Below are 25,512 nucleotides of genomic sequence, written 5' to 3'. Positions count from 1 at the left end.
TCATGCATCATGTATAACGGGATTTCTGCCAAGGGCCCTACTTGATACAACTCTGAGAACCATCCCGTGCCTGCAGCCCGCTCAGAGAAGCAGCTCGGATTAGGCTTTCCCAGCGTCTTAAGTACTTACCACCTCAGGTACCGGTGGTGGAATAGGGGATTTGGGAGACCCGGGCGGAATTCTCACTTTGCAGGAAGCATAGGTGTCTCTGGGTGTCGATAGGGAAGTGGAAGGCCCCCCGAATTGATACATCCAAAGAAGGGCGAGGGATGCTTGGGGAGCCTTATCCTCCGCTGCGCAAGTTTGTGGCGGGGGACTGGCTGGGAGGCGTCCGCAGGTGCTGCCGCACGTGGCCTCTTCGGGGCTCCCCCTCCCCCGCGATGGGGGCGGGTTCGCGCGTTCCTTCTTCTCGCTTGCTCGCTCGCTCCGGGCTATAGGCGGCTCGGGCGCAGCCGCATGTTCTGCCAGCCTGCCAAGCCGGAGCCGAGCGCAGGAGAGGCTCGTCTTCCCCGTCTTTCCCGGCCTTGCTCCACGCGCTCGGTCGCCGTCGCCACCGCCTCCTTCTTCTGACGCTGGGCAGCCCCTGGGATGTCGCTCAGTGCGAAGGGACTTGGAGCTCCTGCGCTTGCCTGCCCCCATCGCAGGGACTACTGAGACCGCGTGAGTCACCCTCGAGGGCTGCCCGGGAGCTTCCGGCAAAGGGGCCGGCCGGGCTTGTCCTCTGCTTTAAGGGGCTTTGCGTGGGAAAGAAGCCGGGGCGGGGTGTGTGTGAAGCTCTGTTTGGCTCTCCCCCTCTTCAGGTGCAGCGGGTGGGGGTGGGTGGGGAGGGGGTGGGGAGGCGCGCACTATTCGGGCTGGAGTAGGGGGAGGCGGAATCTGCGTGCCACAAGGAAAATCCTAGCGCGCGAGGGCGGGCGGAGGCAGGGGGCTCTGCCAACGCCAGCCGCTGCTAGTCCTCCTGATGCTTCTGGTGGTGCGAGGCTGCTCCGGAGCCTGGCTCGAGGAGATGATTCATTTCTTGCGGGGGAGGCGTTCAGACGCTTGGCTTAAACCCCCCCCCCCTCGTTTCCCCCTCCCCCCCGCCCCCCAAGCTATGGCGAGCGAGCAAGCGCGCGCTCCGAGAGGCGGGCTGCGAGGCGAACCCTCCGATCCTTGTGAGGCGGGGAGATGAGCCCCGAAGCTTGTCCCCTCCAGCCCCTCCCCCCAAAGCGGGTGCCCTCTTCCTCTTCAAAGGCAACAGACGGGCGGGGAGGGGGGTTTCGCAGCGGCGTGGAGCGTTCCGGATGCCCGAGGACGCGACATTTGACCTCCTGCCCCTGCAGTCCTCTTGGAAACTAGGGTGGCCGCGCGACGCGGCGCTCTTGGAAACGCGTGTCATTGAACTCTGGAGAAGGGCTGGCTCCTGAGCAATCTGGCCCAGGTTTAGGACTGCCCAGGGAACTTTTCCTGCCGAGATTGTGCGGGGAGAGAATATAGAGATCTGGGTTTATTTCATTCGGCGGTCTAGGGTAGCGGGAGGTCGGGATGCTCCTGAAGCCGAAAACCTGCGTTTTGAGTTCTGGGGACCCACACTTTCTTAATTAAAAATCTCTGGGTAGAAACTGTCAAGAGAGCGAAGAGGATGGCGTTGTCACTCCTTCTTCTGCCCTCCTCTTTCTACCCTCCTGCTCTTTTATGGGCTCCAAAGAGTGGAGGGTGGGAGCAGCGCATAGCCAAATCCTTCCTTCTCTTTATTGTTTCTTCTGCAGCCTTCCCAGAGAAGTTGGGTTGCTGTGCAGAATAACAATACAGAGCTAATCTCTGTGAGCGAGATCAGCCTCACCATCCCAAGCTGAATTGCCAGAGACTGGAAGGGGAGAGGGGATTTATTACCCAATGGTGCTCTCCACCCCCCCCCCTTCCTCTTATGTTATCACACACACATTATTACACCTCAGCAGGGAGCTCGCAGTAAGAGCTTCCCTTAGAATTATAGAATCAGTCTGAAGCAAAGTAGCTCCTAAGGAAATAAGAGATAACTTGAGAAAGTGCCAACCCACAAAAGCAAATAAGAGCGGGGCTTGAAGGTTACTGTATTGTTCAAATTCATACCTTAGCTTTTGTTTTCCCTTCTCTCCCCTTCCTTTCCCCATCACCTCTGCCTTTTACCAGTTTGATATAATACAGGAGTTAGCAGACTCTGTTCTTTCGGCTTTGTTAGATACAGTTTGTAAGCACTAAATGAGAAAGGAGATTTAGGCGCAGCATTGTCATTACATTTCTTTTTCTTTAATGGGATGTGGGAAAGAGGAACTCTCATTCATATAAATCAGCTGATGAAAATCAAGATGTTTTGAATTGGTTGATACAAATATAAAAGAGAGACTGCAGGAAGACAATTACCTTGGATGTGGGCATCGGAACATCAGAGGCTTTCTATTGAGTTAGATTGCTGACATATTTATGAACTGACAGCGCCAAGGTTTCAAGCAGAGTTTTTCTGCTTTATCTGGGATGCCAAGGATTGAACCTTGGTCTTCTGTGTGTGTAGTGTGCACTCTCCCTCTGAATTCAGACAAGAGAGTGATAGCTCCGATGAGAGATGGATTCAACTTTCAACTCAGCCTTAAACTCAATGCTTTATCTTAAGTAAAGCAGGGATTAAAGTAATACCATACAGTTGGTTGATTGATTGATTGATTGATTGTGTGCCATCAAATCATTTTATATCTTAGTCACCTAGTATAGATAGATTTTTTTCCTTAATGACCTATCCCTAATCTTTTCAAGTCTCCCAATAGTGCACTCATTACCACAGCACCCGAATGCATCCACTTTGCTATTAATTAATCATCCTCTTCCTCCCTTTCCTTCCACCTTTCCAAGCACTGGAGCCTTTTCCAGAGAGCTGGGTCTTGGCGTAATGTGTTTGAAGTAGGTGCCTGCAATTCTAGGCTAGACCTTTTGCACAGAACCAGAACAAAAAGGTATGACTTAAAAAGCAGCTGTCTTTTCCTCTGGACTTCAGGACTGAGGATAACTGGGAAATGTTCAAGCTGTGCTGGATTTAAAATTCTTTTCGGTGATCAATTGGAGACCGAAATGGAGCGTTCACATCTGAATCTCAAAAATCATCATTCTTTGATTGTCCTTCAAAGGTGGAAAACTGAGGATAGGACTATTAGGAATATTAGTGGGGTTTTCTTTCTGGGATTTGGGAAAAAGAAATCAACTACAAGAGCATTATGCATATTAAATGTGTGTGGGGAGTGTAACTCTTAAGGGTATGATACCTTTGGGAAAAAAAGCAGACAAGGGGTGTGTTTGTGTGTGTAAGTGCAGTTTTAGATAAGAGGCAGAACAAATTGTTTCAGGGCCACTGAAAACTCTTCAGACGCTCATAGCATATCCTTTCAAACATTTAAATGAGGGCAGGACTATATGTATATATTTCTGGTGCTGCAGATGACTAAATAAATTATTAGGTAAATAATGGCAACTGGTGCATTTATCTTCATATTCTGAAACTACTAATATTCATCCTAAACAGCAGGCAGTTCTTACAAGAATGCGCCTCTTTGAAGATTTGCTCTTTCCCTCCTTTTTTGTTTTCAAAAATACCTGAATGGCTGATTTTAATTGAATATACCCATTAATAATTACATCTATTAAAATGTAAAACTTTCATCATTTTTTCTCTACAACCATCTCCCAATTAAGTTTGCATTTTTGGATTCTTAATAGAGATCTTAATTAGGCACTATTGTAATATTCCTGTTAACACTAATTAAAATGAGCCCCTCTAGGTGAATGTAAATTGCAAAGAAAAGAGTTGCATGGAGTGCTGGTTGATTAAAAGGGAAGAAAAGAGTATCCAGTCTGAACTAGATTAAGAGTCCAGTATAAGTCCCACAAATTTATGTGATTTATTTTCAAATGATTGTTTAAACTAACATCTTAAACTAACATTTTGGGTATGAGTAATTCTTTTTTCCCTCACTCTTCATTTTTTTTTATTCTACTTAGGGTGCAACAATAAGAAGAAAAGGCAATATCTGTAAAAGGCTGTTTAGTGGCAAAGGTTAAATTGGAGATTGAAAGTAATCTAAACCTTTGTGTCTTCATCGAAAATGGTATTCCAAGCTAGGACAATCGCTGCGTTTTGTTTAAGAAAGAAAATACCTTCTGCATTAAAAACTTATTTTTAAATCTGTATTTAAGTGAATATGTGAACAGCGAGCATACTTCCGTAGTCCCGGGTATTGCTATTTATTGTGTGATGGCATACTTGTGGTGATTTGAATTTTTCTTTCATGTAACCTGAATCAAGAGTGCATTCTAGGAGTGAAGTGGATTCATATTTGAAATTTTGCCTCTTCCCTATGTTTCAAGTAGGCAGTTCGCAAAAGGTTCTTATATATTTGGGAATTGATCCCAACCTAACCTGGGACTCAGGATTTCAGAGTGGCATATTTGTTTAGCCTCTTGGGTTTCATGTGGTTTTCTGCATCCCAAGAAAACTCTTTATTCTCCTTAAATCAAATCCATGTTTATTTATTGCCTTGTTAATTTCTTGATCCATAATTTTGCTAATCGATAAATATATAGCGATGATTGAATGAATTTTGTTACTTCTAGAAATGGACCTTTAGATGAAGAATGACAAAAAGGAAATTGAACAGACATCATATTAAGTATAAGAAAGTTAAGAAAATATAGTTTTCCGTTGTTTAACTTTTGGGAAACAGTTGTAATCATCCTGATTTTGCGTTGGCCTTAATAAAAATATTACCGGGCTTGGGTTTAAAATGTATATGTATTGTATTTTGTTCACAGGTTTTAGATGTTTCCAGGTAACTTTCAGGCTGAGGTGTTGCATGCTAAAGGAATAAAAAATTGCAACTGAAATCTTGTTACATTTGAGAAGGAGGTGGTAGGAAACACCATTTATCTTGGAGAACAACTGAGCTTTAGGCTATAATGGAGGAGAGACTAACTAAAGAAAAAAAATCCCCCAATGTACTTTTCAATATTTACAAGTGGCTTTCAATCTGTCCTGTGCTTTGTTTAGCCCAAGGCAGAAAATACAGAGAGGCATTTTTTAAGAACACAAACAACCATGGGAAAATTTGTAGTGGAAGATCAGCAGACCTTTGATTTCTTTGGGGGACAATGATGTCTGTACTTCTTTGTACCTTTGGGATGTATGGACGGGAATCTGTCTGTTTATTGCTTACCAGCCATGACTGAAACATATACAAAAACCCTCATTCAGGAGACTGAAGCAGTGCCATTGTATGTTGAGCTGAGCATTGTCTGGTAAAAGTTAAAAGGAAGTTTATTTGTACGGGTATTGTTTATTTTATTTATTTATTTATTTGATTTGTCAATTGCTTACAAGATAATAAATATAAGTATAAACATGAGTAAGAATACAGGAAATAGGTACGAATAAATGGGGACAATAGGACAGGGACGGTAGGCATGATGGTGCACTTATGCATGCCCCTGCTGGTATTTTCAAAGTTAAATCAGTCTTCGTGTGCTAAGAAAAATAAAATTAGCCTATAATTTTCCATAAACATTTTGGGGCTAAAGAGAATGTTACTATTATTATAATTATTATTTAAATACTACAATCCTTGAGAGCTGCGTTGGTGTAGTGGTTAAGGCATCAAGGGTTAAACCAGGAGACTGTGAATTCTAGTCCAACCTTGGGCATGAAGTGGTTGGCTGACCTTGGGCTAGTCACTTTTTCTCAGTCCTAACAAGGAGGCAAGGGCAAACCACTTCTGAAAAACCTTGCCAAGAAAACAGTTCCTGAGAATCAGACATGATTGAATAGAGCCCTCCCCCACTTACATAATCCTTAGTAATCCATAATAGCAATTGTGTAAGGGAATTGGTATGGCTAAGTTGAGATTTTATCTGGAAAGTCAAGTTCTTAATTATATCTATATTGCGTAGTAAATTCCAGTAAAGGGAAATTTGGCTTCTTAATATATAGGAAGCTGGCTGGGTGACTTTGGGCCTGTCACTCTCTCTCAGTCCAACACACCTCACAGGGCTGTTGCTATGGGGGAAAATAGGAGAAAGGCATATTATGTATGCTTGCTACCTTGAGTTACTTATAGAAAGGTGAATAAAAATTATACATGCATACATACATACATACATACATGCATCTTTAAAAGCACAACTATAATGACATGGGAAAATACCTGAACAAAGCTGAATACCATACATGTAAGTACCTGTGAAAACTTAAGAAAACATATATATGTATATCACATCATATCATATCATATATTGTGGACTGTACAATTAAAAACCCTAGGTGTTCTAAGCAAAAGAGGATAATGGCTGAGAGAAAATTATGGGATCTATCTAAGAACAGCACTATTTCATGATATTACCTATGATAGGTATTTGACTCAGGATGTAGTGTATTTAAGACTATAATCCCTGAAAGAAGAATTAAATAAAATTTTTGTGTGAATTATACTTTATAGTAGGGAAAAGAAATTCAGTTCTACAGATTAAAGCATCTTTACTCAGAAGCAAGTACTTCTGAAATAAAAGTCTTAATGCCTAAGTAAATAAAGGATTGAGAGGTGAATAAAAGTTTAGGTCTTATTCTTGTATTGCAATAATTGTCAAATATTTATAAGCCTAGTGAGTGCCTTTTTTTCTTTCTTTTAATCCTTATGAACATTGGAAGGAAGCTGGAAATGCCCAGTATTGGACAGAGAAAAGCATATTTTCCACTTAAGAGAGAGATACTAAGGTAGTTGCCTATAAAAAGCTGATGTCCCCAAAGGAGCATTTTTGCAAACTGTCTTGTGTTTAGTTCTCACATACATACATACATACATACATACTACACATTTTATCTGGCATTTACTAGGATGTGGTAGTCTTACCAGAGATTCAAAGAGCATTCAAGAACAAAACTCTGCCATGAAATCTGATCTTGGCATTTCTTCCCTTGCTGTAGACTGTATTCTTGGTTCAATCAAGTGAATCTTTGATGTAGGTCCCAAAAGAACCAATCTGTCAACTATTGGAGATAGTTGTTATTTATAATTTCTACATGATTTCTGTTGGCTGTTGGACACTATAAAACTCATAATAAGAGTGTCCTTGCTGTTATCGACTTATTGGAGCCCAAAATTAAAATGGAAAATTGTATTTATGACAATGAAGGACCAATAGAGGAAATGGCTTGCTTTTATATATTGTATATAATATTTATGATAGATTAGATTTCCTCTGTGTCTAAATTATGATAATTCTTTTGTTACTCTAGGTATCAAAGTAGACACTGGGAGACAATGAGTCTTGCTTTAGGCATAAAGGCAACTGGGCCACCTTGGGCCAGTCACTCTCTCTCTGACTAGAAAAGAGGCAAGGGAAACCATTTCTGAAAAACATTGCCAAGAAGATCGCAGAGACTTGTCCAAGCAGTCACTGACTCAAAAGGGACAACAAAAAATATTTTACGTTTATAGGTCTTGTATTCTAAAGCCAATAATGGTAATCTCCCCTCTGTAGAATCAGAAATTGCTGTGAAGAAGTGAAAGGCAAGGCAAGGAATATTAAATGTTCCTTTTTCTTTCCATAATGGTTTCTCTGCTACTTTCTAGACCTGCTCTCAGGCTATTTGTTTTTGTAGCTGAAGAAAATTCCTAGCTAATTTTGCATAGAATGGGGTATGATCTTCATAAAGCCTTATTGTCTCTAGTTCATTCAGTGCAGCAGGAAGAATAACAGAAAAAGCAGAAGACAGTAATGAGTGGAGATAAAATTATGTTTTGTGTATTGTTTATAACAGCAAAATAACTTGGAGTATCTTTGAAGGTTTTTAAAACCTTTGAATTGGGCAACAATAATAAATTCTTCCAGTTTCATGAGAAACATTTCTAGTGTGTCAATTGCTGTTCTCAGTTTCTTCTTTATTCAAATGAAGAGATGAAAACTAGAACTGTTCCTAAATGGAGGCTTGTTTACAAAGTTATTGATTTAGAAGCTATTCGAGACAGCCTGTCTGCATGAAAAAGGAATTCCATGGGAGTCCAGCCATATTGCCCTCTTTCTAATTTTGCTTCCTGTTTGAGTTATTCTCAGCTCATTTATTTTTGAAAAGGGCTCTGTAATTGAACATACGTCTATATCTCAAAACTAGTATTCTTTATTAGGGCGTTATCTTGGATGAAAAAAGAAAATCCAGAGCAGCTGATTGGGCTAACTCTCCTAACTTCTTTTAGCTTCTGTTACTTTCAGAATCACATATAAATTAAAGATGAAAGAGACTTCACTCTTCCATCTTCTTGACTACAGAAAAAAAAATTGATTTCTCAAAATTGATAGCCTGGAGCTTTGTGTAACAGTAGTGCATGTTTGTGACCACCCTGCCATAGTGCTTGGATACAACACATAGACATTTTGATAATAGAGATTGGCAAGACGTAATGAAACACTAATTTTCATGTTCAAAATATGCAGTGTCAGACCAACCTTGCCTACTACTGCATGTTCTTCAGCAAAAAGAAAAAAAGAACAGAAAAAAAGAACAGAAGGAAAAATAATTTTGGATAAGAAGGATGGGGCAATTATAGCAAGCATCAGAACCAAGCCTCTCTTATGATGGAAAATGGTACTCTTAAGGATTCTTGCCTGCAGAGTACAATTTCTCCCCAGGTCAGGCCTCTCCCAATTTCTGTACAGCCTTGACACTCTAGCCTTTCCTCATAATTTGTTGTTGTCCTTGTAAGCAGAGAGAAAAGATAGCAGTAGTGGATGGGGATTCTGCTATGAATTGAATCAATCCAGCTCACAGCAGTTCAAACAGGATTGCTTGCATAATCAATCACCCCTGCATCAAATCCTCCTTTTATTCCTAAAAACAACCTCCCTGAAGTATAAACTATATATTTGAAATAAAGTTGTACATGATTTAGTGGGTTTTTCCATTGCTTATTTAATACCTGTAATAGCACAGTTCTTGTGCTTCCTCTTTATGCTCCTGGTTAGCAAAAGTAGATTTTGTTTTACTCGAGCAAGCAGCAGTGCTCAGTTGAACTTGGCTGATCCAGCCCGCCAATTAAATAGGGTAAGAGCCAGTCAGTGGTTAGATGGGAGACTCTACAGCTGAAAAAAACTGAATTTTTAAAAAGGACTCTGGAAAATCCACATATAATTAGGCTCAACTTAAAGTAGTTCTTATCTTCAGATCTCGATTTAAATATTTTTAAGGAGTTCTATTAATAATGAACGAAGAATCACATTCCTCTGTGTTACGAATTCAGTTGCTTCTTTTAAATGGCAGTACTATTTGTTTGGTAAAAGCAATTCACTAATCTAGAAACTGCTTGCAATGAAGTCCAAGCTTAGTTTCATCCCTTTGAATTTGCCCAGAAAAATATTGGAGTTAGGAAAAGAGTGATAACAGGTAGTCCTTGACTCACCATTGAGCCCAAAATTTCTGTTGCTGAGTGAGACAGTTGTTAAGTGAGTTTTGCTCCATTGCATGACCTTTCTTGTCACAGTTGTTAAGTGAATCATTGCATTTTTAAAAATTAGTAACTTGTTTGTTAAGTGAGGTAGAGGGTTTAATGAACTGGTGTAACAAAAAAAACCCTCTCATTTTAAATGTAGGAAAAACTTCATTGTGAATTTCAGAAAAGGCAGGCACAGCCACACACCTCTGCATATTAACGATTCACCTGTGGAGGTGGTTATCAGCATCAAGTTTCTGAGTGCACAGCTAATGAGTAAACTAGCTTGTTCACTCAACAGTGAGAGACTGGTGAAGCAGGCACAGCAGCACCTGCATTTTCTGCGTCGCTTAAGAAAAGTCCGTCTTCCTTTCTCTGTCCTTACTACTTTCTACAGAGAGACAGTCGAGAGCATCCTGTCACGTTGCATTCCTGCTTCAGACAGGAAGGCAGTGCAGAGAGAAGTGAGGAGGGCAGAAAAGATCATTGGTAGTTCACTTCCTTCTATCTGGAACATAGCATATAAGTGATGCTTGAGCAGAGTCCACAGGATTGTTTGGGACACTACACATCCTCTTCACGGCCTGTTTTCCTTGTTACCTTCCGGGAGGAGGCTTTGTGGTATCTGAAGCAGAACATCTATATTTGTTCCGTATAGCATCAACCTTGTGAACTCTTAAGTTTCCTCTTTCCACTATGTATTCAAAATGGACATTGATTTATGTATGTATGTGTATGTATGGGTGCAGGTATGTATGTATATAGCACGTGTATATGTGTGTTAAGTATGCATTTGGATAGATATATACTTTCTCTTGAGAGCAGGCAACAGAACTTCATTTTTAATGTGGGCCAGTGTGCTCACAGTAAAAAAAAAATGAAAATAACCTTAATGTGGGTTCCCCATTAACTTTGTCAGAAGATTGTAAAATGTGCTCACACGAATGTGGGAGACTGCAACCCTCACAAATATGAACCAGTTGCCAAGCATCCGAATTTTGATCATGTGACCACAGGGGTGCTGCAATCATCGTGAAAAATAGTCATAAGCAACTTTTTTTAGTGCCGTCATAGCTTTGAATAGTCATAAAACAAATGGTTGTAAACGAAGGGCTACCTATATGGGACTCCTCCCTTAGACAAAGGAGAAAGTACCGTAGTTCCTTTCTCCTTTTGCTTGAGTCTCCCTATAACCAGTGTCTTCTTAACAAGTCTTTCTTTTTTTCTGAGTGGAAAAGCATGGCAGGAAAGAACATGTTCAGTTTGATAGGTGAGTACAAGTAGTCCTCGACTTACAACAGTTCATTTAGTGACCTTTCAAAGTTACAACGGCACTGAAAATGACCGTTATGGCCGTTTTTCACAGGACCGTTGCAGCATCCTCATAGTCACATAATCCAAATTCAGATGCCTGGCAACTGTCTCATATTTATGACAGTTGCAGTGTCCCTCAGTCACATGATCCCCTTTTGTGACCTTCTGACGAGCAAAAATCAATGGGGAAGCCAGAGTCACTGAACAACCATGTTACTAACAAATGTAATGATTCACTTAACAACGGCAGCAGGAAAAGTCGTAAAATGGGGCAAACTCACTTAACAAATGTTTCACTCAGCAATGTAAATTTGGGGCTCAGTTGTGGTCATAACTCGAGGACTGCCTGTATGTCTAAAACCTATTGCTTGAACCAGATTCAGCTTCCTGCCATGGTCTCGTTCGTTGGCTCATTTGTTTTGAGGAAGGGGATGAATAGCTCTGGCAGCCACCATGCAGACCCCGTCCTGAGGATCAAAGAAGTTCCAGATCTCAGGTTTAGATTCTCTGGCACCAGCTCCAGGTCCATGAACTACGCGGAGTACGATATGAAAAATCTACAAGCCACAGAACTACCAAATGGCAAGGAAGAGTTTCAAGGGAGTAAATGGTCTACTATACTCAAGAGTTACTATTGTTTTCAAATTACTCTGTTTTCTGAGCAAGTCTAATGCATGCTGACTGAACTGCAGTGAGGCTTGAGGATTCTGTTATAAATGCACTATATGTGGAAAAAAAATTACTGTTGAAACACTCCTTGTATAATAACTTTGCCTTATATTTGTGTGCCCAGGACCTCTTCATCTAATTCATTTGGATTTCTAAGGGTTGAGTGTCTTTCAATATATTTTATGCGGATCTTGACAGCATAAATTTTACAACCCCAACTGGGATCAGAATTTCATTGCTAAGTAAGGCGGTTATTGAATGAGTCATGCCCGATTTTATGACTTTTTTTGCTATGTTTGTTAAGCCAATCACTGAAATTGTTAAGTGAGTTCAGCTGTCCCCCACTGAATTTGTCAGAAGAAGGCTGGGAAAGTCACAAATGGCAAATACATAATCCCAGGATGTTGCAACCATCAGAAATACATGGTTGGTTGCCAAGTACCCAATTTTGATCATTTGACAGTGGGGATACTACAGAGACCATAAGTGCAAGGAATGGAATGGAATGGAAAAGAAAAAGAATAGAATAAGAATTGGAATGGAATGGAATAGGAATAATAGGAATAGGAATAGGAATAGCATAGTATAGAATTCAATTCTTTACTGGCCAAGTGTGATTGGACAAACAAGGAATTTGGCTCTGGTGCATAAGCTCTGGTGCATAAGCTCTGTACATACAAACATTCAACATACATACAAACATAAGCTCTTAGTGTACATAAGTGTGAGGATCAGTCATAAATCACTTTTTCAGTGCCACTAATTTTGAACAGTCACTAAATCAATGTTTGTAAATCAAGGACTACCTATATTTACTGTATTGTTACATGCTCTTCCATACTGCATTGAGAGCCCAGGATGGGCTGACTCCTTCTTATGACATCATTTAACTGAGTCTGTACTAAGATATAAAAGCCAGCCCCCGGAAGAGACCCCAGCTTTTGACTCAGCTCGTTTCAGTCAGTAACTGTGTCTCTGAAAGCTTCTCTTAGATAGCACTCTCCAGCGATCTGCGGTGCCATTTTTTCTCGTTTCAAGCAGCCCCCAGGATCTGAGCAGCTGCTCTTCCAGGAGAGCAGGGCTCCCTCTCGCTCGCTCTCTTCTGCAAGGTTGGGAGCAGCGTTGCCAGAGCGCTGTTCAGGCAAGTTGGGCAGCGTCTGTAGACCTCCCCCACGCCTGCAGTTTGAGCGGTCATAAAAAGCGATCGGCAAACCAATACCAGCATCAGCCAGCTGATGGTGTGGCCAGAGGCTGCCCTTTCCTTTGCTGACTTCACTCGGGGCTCTTTAGAGCCTGTTTCCCATAGTCAGCAGCCATCTTGGACTGAAGCCTTCCACCACCAGGTGAGCGGCCATTTTGTAAGCCCGGGGGCCAATTTATACCCTAAGGGGCTTAATACAAAAAAATTACAAACAGTTTCTTTCCATCGTAAGAGCCTTTATTCTTCAAATGGAGCAAGATAAGGGTCAGGCAGAGTTCCCCCCGCCCAGCGGAACAGTCACTTAAGCCAATAAGAGAAAAAGTTGTAGGCAACACACCCAATCAGTCCAGAGGGAGGTGGCTGCTAAAATCAGAGCTAAGGCTCTAGCCCCTAAGAAGGCAACTCAGGCTGAATTGAGGGCAGAGAAGCACAGACATGCAGCCCTAGAGAGGCACTTCAACAGAACTATTCAACAGAAGGGAGTGCAACTACAGCATGTTTCAGGTGATACCTGTGGGCCGCAGCCAAGCCCTCCCAGGGAAGAGAAGTTATCTACGAGCCTTTCCATCCTGGTCTCCTGAGGCTCTTGCAGTACAATCAGATCCCCAGGATCTAAGCAGATCTGGGCCTTATTTCCAAAAGGCTTCTGGGCCCTATGCTCCTCCCCCTCCCTCCAGGCCTCGAACCTCTTCTCAATCTAGGCCTGAAGCCACCTTCACTCCCACAGCAGCGGACCTTCTGCCCCTACCTTTGAGCATAGACCAGGGGATATCCAAGATGTTGTCTCATTGGTCATTAGGCAGGGATTGGCTGAAGGCTTCAAGCAAATCCTTCGACCTCTGGAAAGGATTCAGGCCCTTCTCCCTTCTCAATCTATAAGTTGCCTCATCACCCTGATTTACACAGGCCCCAGGACCTCAGGGTCCATTCTTCTCTACCAGAATGGGAGGAGGTTGATGAGGAGAGAAGGGCTTCACCATCTGAACACAGTTACTCCTCTCGTTCAGAACGTGAAGAGGGCGAGACCTTTGACCAAAATCTTCAGAGGAAGAGGACTCTCGCCCAGAGCAGACATCCTCTGCATTGGTCCTTCTCTCTTCAGGCCATTACTCAGCATGACCTTGGTCACTTCCAAGCTGTCACCAGAAGAAGTGGCTCCCAAGCCACAAGGAATTCTCTCTAGTTAGGGGACTCATTCTTCTCCAAGCCTGTAGTGCAGGCAGGGGTTTTGCCTTCTCCCACTTTGTTCCTGGTCATGGTCAAGGAACAATGCGCTTCCCCTTCGACACGTCCTCGCCGATCTTTTCTGGATAAGCGTTTCTACAATGTCAGCACAGCCCTGGACAATTCCCTTGCAGCGCCTTCTGTTGACATTCTGGTTCTGGCCTCGTTCCCATTTTCTGGCACTCTCACGTGGGCATCCATACTGTTATGTCTGTGGAACTGGTTGGAGTCCCCAACCAGGTCCGCTGTTTAAGCGGGAGCACCAGCAGCTCCCATTGGTTGGCTCCATTTGACAGTCGGCTATAAAAGCCGGCTGTCGAGCAGAGCCAGCCTGTTGTCGCCTGCTAGTCTGCAAGTTAGCAAGCAGACGCGACAACCCTTTATTCCTTGCAATAAAGCCTTGTTAGTTGTACGCTCTGGTCTCATGCCTCTTCCTTACCATCGCTCTACAACACATACAGTGGCTGTACCAACTCCAGATTAGATTGCCTACATCTGACCTTCGGTCTCACCAAGGCCTTAATAAGATTATCACAGCGGCGGAATTCACTGTAGATGCCACTCTCAATTCCACCAAATTTGCATCTAGGGCCATGGCATATTCAGTAGCAGCAAGAAGACAGTTATGGCTCAGAAATTGGCAGGCGGAGTCATGCCGTAAATGGAAGCTGGTTTCAGTTCCATTCGTGGGCGATAAGCTTTTTGGCAATGCTCTGGAACCTTATCTCATCGAAACCAGAGATAAAAGTAAAATTCTCTCTTCCTCTGGGAAGAGAGCCGACTATCGCCCAGCTCCTTATATTGGGGGGTGGGGGTCGTTCCTGCCATCGCTCTAAGTAATCTCTCATTCTCCCCACCCATCGGAGGTCACCTAGCCTTCTTTGCCTCCAAATGGGAGGAGTCAACGGCGGATGCCTGCATGCTCTGCACTATTAGGTCAGGATTACAATTAGACTTCCTAATGCACCCCACCCCCCCCCCCAATTTTTTTTTTGATCTGTGCTGTCTCGGGACATTTCAAGGCAAGACCTCATGAATCAGGCCGTTCAACTCCTTCTTGAAATCCAAGCTATTCAAACCTGTTCCCCCCTCTCAATGGGGACATGGGCTTTATTCTTGCCTTTCATCCTTCCCAAAGCCTCGGGGGGAGGGGGGGTAGTGAACCATCCTGGATCTAAAATTTCTCAACCAATTTGTAAAATACAGGTGATTTAAAATGCAGAGCCTGCTTTCTATTTTAGAGAGTGTTCGGGAGGACGATCTCCTCTCTTCCACTGATCTCATGGAGGCTTACCTCCACATCCCCATTGGGCCTCATCATCGTCAGTTTCTCCGTTTCTGTTAACAGAATACCCATTACCAGTATCGAGCACTTCCCTTCAGCCTCTCATCGGCTTCAAGGGTCTTCACGAAGGTTCTGGCAGCATTGATGGCATCTCTGCTTTCTGTTCCAGTGAGGATCCAATGCTACTTGGACAACATTTTGATTCTGTCCTCCTTCATCCATGCAGCCCATCGGGATCTGCAAATTACCCTGTCATATCTCCAGAGCCACGGATTTTTTCCACTCCTGTCCACTCTAATGGTTCCTGCTTCCCTACCAACGAGCAGGAATCAGCCACTCATCCACCAAGGTCCTGCTCCCGCCACAAATCTGGAGATCTCTCAATTGGTGGTGTCCCTGTTAATCTGGAAGGGACTCCTTTTCAGACAGGCTAGTGATAACCACCAATGCCAGCCTCCTGGGTTGGGGTTCCCATATGCAGGGCCAGATAGCTCAGGACCTTGGTCCAGGTCAGAGCAGGCCCTTCCCATAAATTGGCTAGAGCTCAGAGCCATTTTTCTAGCTCTCAAGCATTTCAGGCACTCATGACCGGCTCTCATGGAGTCCTTATGGACAACATGGCCACCATGGCTCATGTCAACCAGCGGGGGGAGATGAGGTCCAGAGCCCTCATGGGAGAGGCTCTACGGTTGGGGTTATGGGCAGGGCAACATCTATTGTTGATCTTGGTGGGCCACTTCTCCGGGATCAACAACTCCCAGGCTGACTGGCTCAGCAGGACCCTAGTCGACCAGGCAGAATGGTCTATTCCTCCTTCTCTATTCAGGGACCTTTCCCTCAGGTTCGGAACGCCAGAGGTGGATCTTCTCCACTCCTCAAATTGCCCAGGTCACCAGATTCTTCACCAGGTTTCCTTGCCAGGGAGCGGAGGGGACCAATGCCCTTCAGTGCAGATGGCCCAAAAGTCTCCTCTATGCCTTTCCCCCTGCTCCCATCATTCTGGCAGTAATTCGGAAGATGTTGGAGGAACAAGCGGAGCTCCTCCTCCTGGCACCCTATTGGCCAAGGAGGCCCTGGTTTGCGGACCTGATCAACCTATCGGTGGCTTCTCCTTGGAGGATCCCAGCCCATCTAATCTCCCTTCATCAGGGGATTCTGCTCCACCCAGAGCCCCAGTGGTTCAAGCTGACCGTGTGGCACTTGAGCGGCAGCAGCTAGAGGAGGCTGATCTTCCTGAAAGGGTCATCATCACTATCCTGGCATCTTGCAAACCTCCCACAAGGCATATCTATGATGCCACCTGGAAGGGCCTTCCTGATGGTGCCTTAGGGAGGGTCTCTCTCTCTCTCGCTTTAGCCCAGTTGGCAGAGGTTCTTAGATTCCTTCAGCATGGGCTAGAGAAAGGTTTGGCTCCCAACACCTTCCGCAGGCAGGTTGAGCCTTTCTCCTCAGTTCTTTCATGGGGTTCGCTTCCTTCCTTATCCCATCACCCTTCAGTCAGGAGGTTTTCAAAAGGGGCGTCCAACCTGCACCCTCCAGTGGTTCACAGGTATCCTTCCTGGGATCTTCATGTGGTTCTTTACGCCCTTACAAAACCTCCTTTTGAACCCCTTAGAACATTGTCTCTCCGTTTCCTGACTCTGAAGGTAGTGTTCCCCGTTTCCATCACTTCAGCCAGGTGGGTATCTGAGCTCGCTGCTCTTTCCATCAGACAGGACCTTTGTTCTTTTCATGATGATAGGGTTGTCCTCAGTCTGGACCCCTCATTTATTCCAAGGGTTAACACCTGTTTCACAGGTCCCAGGACATTATGTTGCCTGGCTTCTGCCCCCTCCCGCACCATGACTTAGAGCAGCAGTGTCACTCGCTAGACGTAGGTAGGGCTCTTAGAATATACATTAAGCGCACTTCCTCGTTCAGGAAGTCTGAAGCCATTTTGTTTCCTTTTCCCTTCTCACTTGGGGCACAAGGCCTCTTCTCTGACTATTAGCAAGTGGGTCAGATCTTGCATTGAGCAGGCCTACAAAGCTGCAGCCCTTCCGGTTCCTCGAGGTCTGACAGCGCACTCTACCAGAAACGTGGCCACTTCAGCTGCCCGGGCGACCCAAGCACCCTTGGAGGAGATCTGTCGTGCGGCCACATGGACATCTCTGTTTCCTTTCATCAGATATTACCGTCTGGATGTCTTTGCCTCGACAACTGCAGCCTTCGGCAGACGGGTGCTTCAACGAGTGGTTCAACAGTTGGTATGATGAGCTGGATGAGGACCCACCTGTGGACATGCAAGCTTTGGTATGTCCCATCCTGGGCTCAATGCAGCATGGAGGAGAATGGGCGTTGGTAGAAGTTACCGTGAACGCCCTTTCTATCTATGCTGTGAGAGAGCCCAGCCCCTCCCTTGATTCGTCTGGTGAGGGTAAGTCATATTTCTGTATTCATTTGTGCTTTCAGAGACACCTTTCAGTCTGTCAAGTATCTTCGCCCAAGCTGGGGTCTCTTCCGGGGTCTGGCTTTTATATCTTAGTACAGACTCAGTTAAATGATGTCATAGGAAGGAGTCAATCCATCCTGGGTTCTCTCGCAGCATAGATAGAAAGGGTGTTCAGGGTAACTTCTACCAACGCCCATTATGCTTGATTTATTAGCAATTTTATTTTGCTTTACCCTCTTAAACAGGGCACACCCTGTTTGTTGCAGTTTGCTATATCAGGAGGCTACATTAGCATTGGACTCAGTGTAGTGGTGAAGAGAAAGTTGCTCTTTCTATCCAGAGATAGGTAATTGTTGGCACAGAGAATTCTATACAATTAGTTTGCTATTCTTTGTTTCCATCAGGAATGTGTTTAATTATTTATGTCCATCGGCATAGTATAATTGCATCCTGAGGCAATCTAGGTAGCTTGTGCATTTGTAAACTGTTGAAAATACTGTTGCTTCAGTTTGGACTTAGAGTAACCCAGAGAGATGGGTTAGTATATTGAGAGGGATTCATCATTCTGAGTGCTCTACTGTTATCACTTTGTACATTATAGAAATTTGGAGGAATTTTTCTAAAATATTGCTGGTAATTGTGAAAAGATGCTAGTAACAAAAAGATGTCAGATGAGCTTAAATTGTGTGTCCCGAATGATATTGAGGCAAGATGTGTTTGAGAAGCATATTCCTTAATTCAGTGGAACAATAAGATTGAATAACTTCATCTAGGATGGACTAGTGAGGCATTTATAATTACTGTATGTATTATAAGTATTATCTAAAGATGGTGAGCGTGTTGTGTGTTTGCCTTCCAGATAGTTTATCAAACCCTATGGGACGAATTTACTCGTTCATTCTGTAAACACAGATTCTAAGTGTGTGCATTACATTTGCTAAATCAGTTTGTCATCACAGTTTTTTAAGAGTGAACAGCTGATGGCAGATAAATGCCTTTTGAAGGTTACTTAAGATCATAAAGAGCAAGTAAGGAAGTCCTTAATTTGTTGGTGTGCATTTAGAGCATATTTGTGTGGCTAGTGCACATGTTTGTTCCTGTTAAAAACATACGTAATTGATTTAAAGAAAGAGATGAGAACAAGAGGGGAGCCAGCAGGCTATTTTATGATTGTTGAAATTATAATGGGGTGTGCAACTGGATGGTAGCCAAACTGGGGTAATCCCTGGTATAGTCAAGATTGGAAAAGCATACACACTTAATGAAGATTCCTCAGTGACAGTATCACTTCAGTACTGCATCTTGAACTACTTTGGAAATATTAAAACAGTTTTTTCCCCTCTTTCCTCTTTCATTTGGTTTGATATACAATACGGTGTAGTCCTCATTTTTTTCAATAGTATATATGTGTGCGCACCTTTAAATCAATGTCTTCTGGTGGCCACCTTGATCAATCCCTGAAGTTTTCTTGGATAGATTTCCGAAGCGGTTTTCCATTGCCTTCTTCCTTAGTGGTGGGTGAGAGTCACCAAGGTCACATAACTGCCTTCATGCCTAAAGCAGGACTAGAACTCAGTCTCCTGGTGCCTTAACCAAATTAGTATCTTCTCAGTGAGTAGAACTTCTATATCAGGGGTGTCGAACTCGATTTCATTGACTGCGCATCTTTGTGTTTGACCTGGGGGGGGGAGACCTGGCCAACTCAACATCACTTGTGTCTGGGCGCTGGTGATGGCCCGACTGCTCTGCCAGCGAAAACTGACTCCCAAGCTCCGTTTTTGGCTCTGATGGCCTCCTACAACTCTCTGCCAGCAAAAATGGAGCTCGGACTTCCTGAGCTTCATTTTCACTGGCAGAGGCACCACAGGCCATTCCTTCACTGTTTCCAAGGTGGCCCTGCGTGCTAAATCTAAGCACTCCACAGGTTGGATCCATCCCCCCGGGCCTTGAGTTTGACACCCCTGCTCTATATTATCTCAGAGCTAGCTTTATTAAAGCTGGAAAATACTTTCCAATAAGCTTACTGCCATTTAATTTAAAAACTTTAAATTCCAAATTAAAATATACAATTATAGGATAAAGTTAACAAAATAAAAGCAAAACTAAAATATTATTTCATAATTAATTATTTTGAAAAATCTGAAATAATTTACAGCGAGGCAATAAACATATTACTGAAATGGCAGAGCAGGGGTCAACTAAAATATTTAGTTTGAGAAACAATGTGCTGGAACTGAGAAGTGTAACTTAGTTTGGAGATAGTAGAACATAATGTGAAGCTCTGGTTGTTGAATAAAACGTGGAAGTTTTGTGATACGTTTTGCAAAAGGCAATATTTTCTACTAATCAAAGGATGCAGCAATAGGTGTTACTATGGCAGATAGTCTATGATATCTTACAGTATTATATTGTTCATGCTATAGAAGTAAATTCATTGGTAATTCAGTAACTATTGGCAATTGTAAAATATAAAATATATCATTTTTTTTCTTTTCCTTCTTAGTATTTTTGTTTGCACTTTTTTTAAAAAAAGACTATCTTTTTCTTTTAAGATTGTTAAAAAATAAAGATACTAAATAATAAAAAACAGTATGGGAAGGGAAGAGATAGCTCTAAATAACTTGATCCGAAATGCCTAGGACTTTATTATGGTTACATATTTATTATAAAGCAGCACTTGGAGTAGTTTCCAGGAACAAACTAGAAACTGGTTGATTGATTATGTGCCATCAAGTCATTTTTTTGACTCCTAGGAACTATATAGATTTTTCTCCATGACAATCTATCCCCAGCCTGCTCTTTCAAATCTCCCAAGGGTGCACTCAGTAAAAACTGAGTCCATCCACTTTGCTGTGGTTGTCTTCTTCTCCTTCCTTCTACCTTTTCTAGTGTTAGAGTCTTTTCCAGAGAACTAGATTTTCAGGCAATGTGTCCAAAGTAGGATAATTTGAGCCTGATTATTTGTGCCTCAAGTGAGAACTCTGGGTTGAGTTGTTTAATGATCCATTAACACTAATATAAATGAATAAAAATGGGTGTAATAATACATTATGAAAAACAATTAGTAGCAATCACTCCAACAAAAATAATTTATTATAATTTATGGATTGATCTCCCCCCTTGAAATATGACAGACTCTAAGTCTAGGTGAATTTCAGTTGAATGAAAGTGCCCTTTTGGTCAAATTGTTCTATTGCCTGGTCACCATTTTTTAAAATTTAATTATATATTGTATATGTTTAGTATTATAAGGTTTTGGGGGTAATTTATTGTTTTTTTTAATGCTGTATGCTGCCCCGTCACACTTATTGAATTGAACAGCCTTATAAATCTTGTTAATAAATAATGGGACAAAGTCAGGTCCAAATCTTTCACAAATATAGATGTGATTCATAGAAAGCCAGTTCTGGCTATATTTCTAAGCCTAGATTAGCTTTCCTACTGACTCAAAACTCTTCCTTGATTAGAATTAAATTCATCAATTTATATACAATCTATCACTCGTTTTAGACAAGCCCTAGACTCACCATTCTGTTTTCTTGGCTGTCCTGATTCTCTCAATATATTCACCAGTCTCAAATGCCTCCTCTAAAGAATTCCTTTACCAATCATATAGGTGCTAGTTACTTCAGCTGCTGCTGCTGTCAAGAATAATTTCTTTTGATCTCCTAAATGTGGAGATTCTGAGTCACCCAGGTCATGGTTGTCCCAGAGGAAACTGGTCTTTCTGTTTTTTCTTTGAAGATATTTCACTTTTCATCCAAGAAGCTTCTTCAGCTCTGATCTCATACTGATAACCTCTATATGTTTGTAAATTCCATTCCTAACCTAAGAAATATCAGCGCCAATCTTTGCCATGTTATAAACCAGCAAAAATGATATATTGGTATATACCCCCATTAGATAAATCATGGCTACATAAAACAGTTAATTGGCAAGAATCACTTTATACTTTTGTATGACATAATTCTATAGTCTTTCATCATAAAGAACCAGGAAACAGAAAATGGAATGAGGACCTAATAATACTGGAATGGTTGTCTCATATGTGCCATATGTGAGCACAGTAAAAAACAAGATTGTTACAGAAGGGTCTCTACCTAGATTTATTACAACAGCAAAGGAATTAAGTTACAGAAACTGAATACTTTCATTTTTAGGACTCAACTGATTTCTGAGTTTGGTAGGTGGACTACATGCTCTTGGTACCTGTGGTGGAATCTCCATCTAGAGTTGAGGGGGGAATAAAGAGATGGTCTAGCTCAGGGGTGTCAAACTCAAGGTCCGTGTGCCGGATCCAGCCTGCGGGGTGCTTAGATCTGGCCCACGGGGACAGCCTGGAAACAGCAAAGGATCTGCCTGTGGTACCTCTGCCAGCAAAAATGGAGTTCGGGGGGCCACGGACACGCTCTGATTTCATTGACAGAGGGCAATCAAAAGAAATTAAAAATGAAACAAAAGAAGAAATGTTTCCCCTTTTGCATTTGAGCATGCAAGAAAGGACAGGAAAGGAAAAAGGGAAAGAGGAAAGAGAAAAAGAAGGAAAGATGGGAAGAGATCAAGGAAGAAAAAATAAGGAAAGAGGAGAAGAAAAAAGAATGAAGAGGGAAGGAAAAAGAAGAGAAGGAAGGAAGGAAGGAGATTATAATGAGAGTGAGTGAGGGTCTCAGGGAAGTCCTGTCTTAGCACTTGGCCACCACAGGTGCCCCAGACAAGAGTCCTGTGTCAAGTCCCCTCCCCCAGCCCTCCAAGGTCAAACACAACAATGATGCGGCCCTCAATGAAATCGAGTTTACCTCTGGTCTAGCTTATGGAAGGAAGCAACAGAGTCCATACTTTCAAAGACATCTATTCCCAAGAAAATGCAGTTAGTCTGGCGAGAGTTTTGTAAACATAAGAATAACAGTAAAGAAACTACTTGAGCCTCCTCAGAGAGTTGATCTGATTCCTTACTCCTGACAGTACCAATTCTTTGACAAGCAGTTTCTTGCTTGGAAAGAATGAACAGATGTTCTGAATCTGCATGTTTTCCAAGCCACCATCTTCAGTCCCAGGCACTGAAAAAAACGTAGTATCATTGCACAGTATTAACCATATTTCTACCTCTCTCCCCAGTACTTCAGAAACCCAATAATTGTTTGCCAGCCTCGAAGTTCTAAGAACAAGTCAGGTATACCATCAGTTCTCTTTCCAGTTGTCAAGCACAGTCTCTGGAGTAACAAAAACCCTCCTGCCCCCATTCCATACACAAAATAATTGGCAAGCACCACATACCACAATCTTTCTTTTCAGTTTATGTTGTGTGTATTTGACTGCCTGCACAAGAGAGTATGCACAAAATTATTTCAGGGAGAAGCCACCATTTTGTAAAGGCACCATTCTTTCTATTGTTTATAAAAAAAGTTGCTACTGGTTGCAGTGCTTAGGAAGTAGCCTGGACGCATTTTGCAATCTGATACTTTTCACAGTAATTCTAATCATGGTTGTATGGTAATAACTGTTTTGACTTCATAGTTTCATGAGTTGGATGGGGCCATTTAGTCCAACCTTTTTCTCAGAACAGAAACTCAAATTAAAACATTCCTGGTGAAATGGTTGCCTGGCTTTCACTTTATTACATCCAGTGAATATGAATCCACCAGTTCTCTGATCAATTAGATCCATTTTTGAAATGCTCTTCCTATAAGGAAGGTTCCCTCCCCCTAACATTTAACTGGATGCTACCTTCTGATGGCTTCAGTCTATCATTTTGTTCTTGTACTCTGGAGCAAGAGAGAACAGTCTTGGTTTTCTTCTACATAACAGTCTTCTCACGTATTTGAAGAATGCTACCACATCCCTCTTAATTCTTCTTTTCTCATAGCTAAAAATTACCAGCTTTGAGGAAAAACTGACTTCACAATGCTGCCGAAATCCAGGCCGACCCAAGATATTTAAGTGATAAGATAATGTTTTTCTATACCCATTCGAAGAAAAATAGCAAATTTGCTTCACCGTTAGTGATGAGACAGAAACAGGCAAGAGCTTCTGCTTCAAAATGGCAGAACTGTCCCACTGGCAGTTTATTTTAGGGAATGCAGGGCAAGCCACATGACTCAATATTCTCCTTCGAGCTGCTCGGATCATCCAGAGAGTGGGAGGTGCTTCAGTCCGTGTTGATTGCAGGCTGAGTTTAATTAGTGAGGAACGCCCCTCCCTCCATCACGTGGCTCCATCAAGGCATTCCCCAGTTTATGCTCAGCCTTCGTGGGAGTTAGGCTGCGTTGTTTATCTCTCCTTGGCCGTTTCAGGACTTCTCATATTTGCTTAAGGTTTGCTTTAATTTGTTTTTTCCTTAGCCTCTGTGCATCTGGCTGTGTCTCTAGAGAAAGGGGAGAGTGTTCCTTGCCCCCTCAGGGGGGAGTAAAACGGGCGGTATTGAGCGCTCTTGCGCTAACCCCCCCCCCAGCCTTGATCTCAATTCCTGCTGCTTCCAGCCGCTCTTTGTTAGTGGCTCTAACTGCTTGCGTTTTAAAGCGCTGCTGGTTCTTCCCTCCACACGAATGCCGCGCCGCCCCCATTGGCCTCCTAGCCTTGCCGGAGGGGTTTAATTCCACCCTGAGCAGCCCCGACGTTAGACTGGTAGGCGGCTGCCATTTTGGGCGCCGCCTTGTGGTCGGGAGCTAATCAATTCTCCAATCTCCATTACAATGACCGCTGCGAGTGTTTTTAGCTCGTCTTACAGGCTTCCCCAGCTTGTTCAGAGCCTCTATTCCTCTTGGTATCGTTGGCTATTCAGCAGCAGCGCTCAGGGCGAAGTAGAGCAGTACCCCTGGTACTCCCTGTTGTCGTCTGGGAGCAAGCTGCTGGAGGCCTCACCTCTCCAACCCAGTGCCTAAAGAGGCCTCAGGCATTCATTTGACCAATTGGATAAGTTTGCCTGGGTTGCCACAGATTGAGATTGGATTTTATGTGACAAAAATAAGAAATAAGAAATAAAATAATTAAAAATAAAAATAAAAAAATAAAACAAAAATAAATTATTAAAAATAAACAATAATATATGAATATATACACTGTTTATACATATATATGTATATTTTCATACAGATAAACAATGCTCAGAGCATTGCTAATAGTACAATGGCAAATGACCCTGTACTTCTATCATGCCTTTAAGCATATGCAACAATGAAACAAAATGGAATCTAAATACATGGGAAAGCCCTATTGTTGTGGAGCGATGGTAAGGAAGAGGCATGAGACCAGAGCGTACAACTAACAAGGCTTTATTGCGGGGAATAAAGGGTTGTTGCGTCTGCTTGCTAACTTGCAGACTGGTGGGCGACAACAGGCTGGCTCTGCCCGACAGCCGGCTTATATAGCCGACTGTCAAACGGAGCCAACCAATGGGAGCTGCTGGTGCTCCCGCTCAAACAGCGGACCTGGTTGGGAACCCCCACCAGTTCCATGGACATAACACCTATCATAATCATAATAACAATATCATATATTTTTTACATCAAATTCCAAAAGGGGGATGCGGACCAGCCAAAAAGGATACCCGTCCTTCTGTCATAGGCTGAATCCTAGGCGAGCCAACCGCCTCTGTTATTCTTCTGTATGATCTTTACCTCTTAAAATGGCAGATGACAACTAAGGCCCTCCTTGAAGGCCAATTATAAGTCTCACCTTTTGCGCAGCCAGGCTAAGGAAACTTCAAAGGCCTTCGAGGAGCCCCTGTGGCACAGTGATGACAGTGCAACCCTCCAAAGCTACTCTGCAGCCAGCTGCCTGCAGCTTGGCAGCTCGGGGTCCACTGGGCTCAAGGCTGACCCATCCTCCCAGGATGGGTAGAGTGAGGACCCAGATTGTTGAGGGCAATATGCTGACTCTGTCAACTGCTTACAGAGAGCTCTAAAGCTCTACAATG

General features: G+C 42.9%; 1 protein-coding gene across 3 annotated transcripts in view; it reads left to right on the top strand.

The window, feature by feature from the left end:
• Positions 1–467: 467 nt before the first annotated feature.
• The window catches only part of RBFOX3 (RNA binding fox-1 homolog 3), a 460,885-nt gene continuing 435,840 nt past the window's right edge, over positions 468–25,512 (top strand). For 2 of the 3 annotated variants that reach the window (XM_087924925.1, XM_087924926.1), the window contains exon 1: positions 468–660. The gene's annotated coding sequence lies outside the window, so the exon portion shown is untranslated. The remainder of the gene's footprint in view (positions 661–25,512) is intronic. The other variant, XM_087924932.1, reaches the window with a different exon arrangement.

The sequence above is a fragment of the Pseudonaja textilis genome, chromosome 2 (assembly GCF_049901715.1).
Source record: "Pseudonaja textilis isolate UNSWEBS1 chromosome 2, rPseTex1.2, whole genome shotgun sequence".
NCBI classification, from domain to species: Eukaryota; Metazoa; Chordata; class Lepidosauria; order Squamata; family Elapidae; genus Pseudonaja; species Pseudonaja textilis.
The sequence above is the reverse complement of the archived record's forward strand: the minus strand, read 5'-3'. Positions and strand labels throughout refer to the sequence as shown.